This window comes from Gavialis gangeticus, unplaced genomic scaffold (genome assembly GCF_001723915.1).
Source record: "Gavialis gangeticus isolate Ggan-Ray unplaced genomic scaffold, GavGan_comp1, whole genome shotgun sequence".
NCBI classification, from domain to species: domain Eukaryota; kingdom Metazoa; phylum Chordata; order Crocodylia; family Gavialidae; genus Gavialis; species Gavialis gangeticus.
In genome coordinates this window covers 9,148,236-9,155,057 of record NW_017729032.1, presented here as the reverse complement: position 1 = coordinate 9,155,057, position 6,822 = coordinate 9,148,236, and positions in this window count along the sequence as shown.

Genomic DNA, 6,822 nt, shown 5'->3' with positions numbered 1-6,822 from the left:
ATGGAGATTAATTCATAAGTTACTGATGTAGCTTGTTTCTTCTGGCCAGTATTGGTTAGCCTGTGATGGTGATGTGCCATAGAGGCCCCTGCCATACCAATGCCAAATTTATCTTGCTGACAAAAGGACCGAAGAGTTTGGGTGCTCTTCTTGCATGCAGCAAAGCTGTTGTGGATTTAAGTTAATGACAGGGTGGCAAAGGCATATGTATCTATCCACCCCAAATTAGGTCTTTAGTTAGCCTAGTGTAAGTCAGGAGGAATCAGCTGCAGTCAGTGGGCCCATATGTATATGTGCCTCACCACTAGCAACAGGAGGGTCCTAGGCCTACTCTTCCCAGCTGAGTGCCCCAAACATTAGGCTTACACACTTTCTAGGCCAATGAATATTTAACCTACCCATACAAAGTGGAACAGCTGTTACAGGAGAGACTCCAGAATGACTGAAGCCTGGTGGTTAGGACACTCTGCTGGCAGCTGGATTAAATCCCTTCAGATGGAGGAGGGAACTGAATCAGATTCTCACAGCCTGGCCACATACACTGACTATGGACATACTGGCAGCATCTACACGAGACATTTCCAGTGCAGTTGACTAATTAACTGCACAGTAAAAGTTTCAATGTCTACACATGTGCCCTTATTAGGGTGCATGAAACTAATAAACACTGCAGGAGGGTAGTCTTGTAAAATGCAAGTATTACCCTGTTGCAGAGTTTTTTTGAGAACAGCGGCACACATTTAGGTGCTGACCCAGCTGGCTGCACAGAGTGCTTTGGTGTGGGGGCTACCTCCTCCACCCACGTATTTTGTGGGGCTGATCTGGGAGGTGGTTCCTTGCAGGGAAGCTAAACAGAGGAACATTTAATGTGTGGATCCCAACTGGGTTTAGTCATGAGCTAAACAAAGTTACTCAGCACTATCAAGAGTGAAGTGCTTCTGCCTGTGTCTAAAAGCAAAACGCAAAAGCAAAATGTAGGTGCTTAGGTACTTTAGGCACCTTTAGGGTTAGACAGCAGCTCAGCAAGGTTTTTGAGGCTCTAAACTTTTGACTTAGGTGCTAAACTGCTAATTTAGACACATAAGTCCGGCTTAAGATCTTTTGTGGGTCTAGTTCAGAGTTACTTAGAGGATTAAGTCCCATTGTCAAATGTCACTTAGGTACCAAGGAGTCAAAGCTCCATTGAAAGTCACTGTTTCTAATATTCACTGTTGACTTTTAAGGAGATTTTGGCTCCTCAGTGAGGAAGCCACTTGTGATGATGGAACTTGGCCATTTAGGGCACTCAGATCCTAGCAAGACGGACTGGAACAAAGCCCAGCTACAAAATACTAATGTAAAAAAAGTGGGCCTGGTTGACTTGCCCAAGATTATGCACAAAGTCTTTGGCAGAACAGGGAAGTGAATCTGGGTCTCCAATGTCCAACATGCATACTCTAAACACTGGACTATATTCCTTTGTAAGAGCCGTGATAGAGCCCTTAAGATCCATGCAGTTTTGAGGGTGAGAACTGTCCCACAATACATGGTTAAACTGCTGAGATGAAACCACTCTAATCCATTTAGATAACACAGAAATGGTAGCACATATATATATCTGTGGCATGATATATGAAGCGAGTGATCTCAGAATTTAAGCTTTGCAGTTACCTAGAAAAAAGTAGCATTGAAATAAATTCAACAAGAACTCAAATCCTATTTCCATATATATTGCTGGTCTTATCAGTGTTTTGTCTAAAATGTTCAAGTAATCTTAATTATCTGAACTACAATCAAACCCAAAAATCAGCACTGTGCTGCATCTTATTAAAATGCAGGGTTTGGGATAATGTTGCTTTGGAAAGTCTCATGTGTATGCCATAAATTAAACTTGGAAGACTCAAATAAATTACTTTTCCAGCCAAATTATTTTCTCATGTGAGAAACAGAAACATCTGAAAACTTTCCTTATAATGGGCACATTTGGATCCAATTTCTGAAAAGCGATAATTACGATAAATGAATATACATGGCTTTTTTTTCAGGGGCATTATCTAGGAACTGGTGCATGTGACTTGCATACAGGCCTGTCTCTCAGATCACAGTCTGTCTCAGAACTCATGCTGATTGATTTTAAACACTTCATTCGCCTGTATACACGTCAGCTTCAGTGCAGTGGCAACGCTTGTTGCATTAAAGTGTGAATTTACAAGGTTAATAAGTGCGCTGCATCATGCTGTTGCTCTTTACAGTCATTCACCCAAGGTGAAATGGGGAACATTTAGAAGCTTCTCTTGACATACTTTGTCTACTCTTCAGGAACTTTGATATTATCTGCTCCGGCGTCTCAAGTTCAAATGCTTGGCGCACAGCAAGCCAGCCTGATGAAACACATCCCATCTACTTATTGTTTTAGCTTGGCTTTAATTTTTCCTACTCGTAAATCTGTGGTCTAAGCTGTGAATATGAAATTGCAATTAATTTTTCTCTTTACTCATAACTCATATTATTATTATTACTTCTGTTACAGGGATGCTGAGATTGGGACCCTATTGAGCTAAATAATGCACACGTGAATAGCAACAGGTTGTGCTATACAGAGGATCCTGTAATATAAGTAGATAAAAGTGAGAGAAAGGAATACTGGTATTATTAACCTCATTTTACAGAGGGGAACTTGGTTGTGACAAAGATGAGAATTAAACCCAGATTACATGAGTCTGTGGCCTTAATTTATAAACCATCCTGCTTCTCTCTCTCTCTATGAATCTTAAGTCCGTATTTCATGACATTAGCAGTTTTTATTTATGGTCCCAGGCTGCCAGTTAAATAGAAATCAAGCTTTATATCATCTGTAAAGAAATTAGCTTACACACTTGACAACAAATTGTATTTGCATTACCATCTGAAATCTAGCAACACCTGGATCGAATAAAACCCTACTTAAACTTAACATCAATGCTTTTTTAGGAGCTGTGAAACTATTTGTTAGCGTCTTTGTGTGAGTGGTTTTCAAGGGACTTAAAAGACAGAAGGCCAAGTTTCTTCTGTAAAAAATGCACGATGTTTTCCATAGCTTTGCGGTCATATTTAGAGGGGCAGACCTGTAGAAAGTGTTAAGTTATAGATGAGCATTAATTAGGACGAAGCAGTGGGGCTATGTAAACTAGGAAGGAGGTGCTTTTGCTCTCATTAGGAATTGATTCCTTTCGTAATCAAATTCCGTTTTCAGTAGAGCTTCTTTGTAAAATGAGGTAGGCAGAGATGAGATAAGCCTGTGGTGAAACGCAGTCCCTGCTGTTTCAGATTCCTTTTAGATGGCTGCCTGGAATGACATGACTCATATTAAAGGAATAGAAAAATAGGTCAGGGGTTCTCAGTACCAATTAACTTAATATTTGATAAAGAACACGGATGGTTAAACGTGACAGCAAATTGAAATATTTCTGAAATGCAAATAAAATCTTACTTTAACACAGAGGATATAGTAATAACAGTATTTGCATTGCCTTACTATGTTTTCATCCTAGAGACCCAAAGCATTTTTCGGACATGAAAATAATTAAGCCTCACAAGCCACTGCCTCTGATATTTCGGGTGATATATATTTTTTAAAAATTGTTACATTAAGGTCCATTTTTGTTGTCAATTAAAAATAGACAGAAACCCATCTGTATTTTATTTTAGTCTACTCTGATCAGTATGAACTCTAAATACCTGACTCATATCTAATATAAGTTTACCCACCATTGAAATACAGTCACCTTGATGCAGAAAGACTAGCTACTGTATTTAGAAGAATTACCCTATCGACTACTATATTCCATGTTTATTGGGGCATACGGAAGAGAATCACTTCTGAGATATCAGAATGGCATTTACACAGCTTTTTACCAAGTAGGGGTTACACCCTATTTCCCTTTAAATGGCACCAAGATAGATGCATACATGCAACGATTGGCACTTACGCAGATGTAGTTGTGCTCACCCTGCATTTACCTTCTCCACGGGCTCAGTAGGTTGTAGTCTGGCTGCATTGGGTACACAGGGGTTACAGAACTGCCAGGCACACACACAATATCCCAAAACATTCATCATGGAAAAGCTAAACGTGAGGGGTTGAGGACCTTTCAGCCTAAAGGCTTAATGGTTAGGGTACTTGCTCAGAAAGCAGAAGACTTGGGTTTATGCCCCTCTTATCCAGAGGAGATTTGAACCCATGTCATCATCTTCTCAAGGAAGCACCCTAACCCCTAGACCACAAAACAGAAACGGTCAGGACTCCTTTCCAGGCTTCCTCTTGATGCTATACCTACTACACCTTGCATTTACTAGGCTATGGGGCTCAAAGGGCCAAAGGGACCTTTTCCTTCTCCTCACTTCTGGCAGATATGTTCACAGTATTTCCTCCCTAGGTGGAAAGAGAATCCAAACTGTCCCTAAGGGACAGCACTCACTGTTACATGGCTACATGAATGCCACTTGGGCACCTAAAGGTGAAATAGGATTTAGCATATGCATGAAGTGTGATCTTATCCCAACTTGCGCAGCATCCATGAAGCTGGTAAGATGCTTAGAATACTTTTGTGCCTCTCTTTTGGGCTGACAAGATCCCTAGATATCTCGACTTGGGCATGCCAAGAAACAAAAAGAGCAGTCACCTACACATCTAACTCCTGACTAATCTCCATTGTAATCCAGTTTTGTCTGGGAAGTACCTAGATTCTTTGTAAGTCTGATTTCTTAGATGGAGGAAAAACATACTAAGCACCTGTTCACATGTTTCAAGGCGGTGCGTGAAGCTCAGAGATGGAGGAGGACACATTCACCTTTTTCCCCATAGCCTAATGGTTCGGGTTAATGCCCAGAAAGTAGTAGATTTGGCTTTGTAGACTTCATTCAACACGAGGGCCTGTGCAAATTACATCACCATTCTCAGGAAAGTGCCCTCTGCCCCAGGCTGTGGGCTATGCAGGATTGAGGCATCCTTCACCTGTCCTGTTGTAGATGGGCCATGGGGAAATCAAGAGTGTAGATTCACTGGGCCACAGGAAGAGCAAATAAAAGGGAGTGTGACACAGTGGTTTCCAAGGTAATGAAGGTGGGAACCTCTGTCTCTAATGCTCTTTATGCATTTTGTATTAAGTAAGCATTGTTTTAAATGCATGAGAAGCATTGGCAGCAAGAGTCATTTATTGTAAAATGCACCTCCTAGTGATTGAGGCCAAAACCACCATACAGCCAGGGAACCAAGACTCCTGGGACCAGGAGAGCCAAGGAGAAGGGGCACAAGTCTGTACCCTGGACAGTTGCCTGGAAGGGAGGGCTCCTGGCTTCTGTTCCCTGAACTGTTCATGATTTTTGCATTAAATAGTCATAGGATAAAAGAAACCAGAAATAATCCTGATGGTAGGGACCACAACCAAGGCTTGTTTGTGTTTTTCATCCAACGATTCACCAGTGCATTAACAGCATTTCCAAAAGGCCTGAGGATGCATGTCTCTTCCCTCATTCTTCTGTCCCCATGACTCTTGCATTCTTCGATATCTACTGGCCCAGCTTCCGCAGGATAAGATTACCATATTTACTCATAAACAAGATGAGCTTTTCCCCCCAGTCAGCAGGGGGGAAAAAGCCCCTCATCTTATATTTGCATAGAAGAAAACCTCATTAAATATATTGCTTAACATTAAACTGCTGCCAAAAAGCTGCATGTGCTCAATAATCAAGTTTAAATACAGCCAACATTTGATTAAATGTGGCCAACAGTGAGCACGACTATAAAACACAGTGCCCATATTGGGCAAACATGCTGATGAAAACTTTTTTTTTTTTTAAACAACTGTTATTAAAACCACACTTATTACCAGTATATGATGGATGTCATCATATGCTGCCCAGCACAGTGGTAGTTTCTCGTCTCCTTAGCTTGCTCATGAGTGCTTGCGTTTGTTAAACACTGGACTCTTAATTAAGCAAACGAGGGCGTTACTCCTCTCAGAACTCAGGCAAGGGAAGGTACATTTCTCACATGGTGGGTGACTCTGAGCAGGTGTTCACTTGCAGCCCAGCGCTACCCCACTGCAAAAACAAATAAGCAGACCCTAATTAAACTGAAAACCACAGGACTGTATTAATAATAACAGACAACAACAATACTTACAATAATTACAAAATTATTTACAATGGTAAATAAAAAAACAGCGAGCGAGAGAGAGGGAACAGAAGAGAAGGCAGCCCCTCAGTCTGAAAGCTGCAAACAATGTTACAAGTTACACTAGCACAGACACAGAGGCACGAATGACATGTGCCCCCAGTGGCTGGGGAGGCACGGCGGCAGTGGGAGTGTGGTGGCAGCGGGATCACAACGATGGTAAACAGGGGAGCTCCTGCAGATGCCACCGGTGCTCTTGGTGGGGGGGTGGTGAGTGCTGACCAGGGGTCAGCGACCACCCACAGATACTACTGGCAGTGTCAGCGGTGGCCAGCAGGGGTTGTGGACCACCCTCAGATCCCACCGGGCGTGTCGTCGGCAGGGTAGTGAGCAGCAACCACATACAGGCATCACCTACAGTGTGGGTGGTGCCTTTTTGTAGGGGGTGCACTACTATGCTCAGGGGGTGCACGTGCACCAGCGTGCATCCCCTATGTGTCACCCCTGCACAGAGGCTACGGACAGACATTACAGATAAACTGGTTTAAGTGATCAGAAACTGGTTTAAACCTGTAACAGGACATAAGTTCAGTGCCTATAAACCAGTTCATAGTTTCATAGTTTCGTAGTAGCTAGGGTCAGGAGGGACCTGAACAGATCATCTAGCCTGACCCCCTGCCACAGGCAGG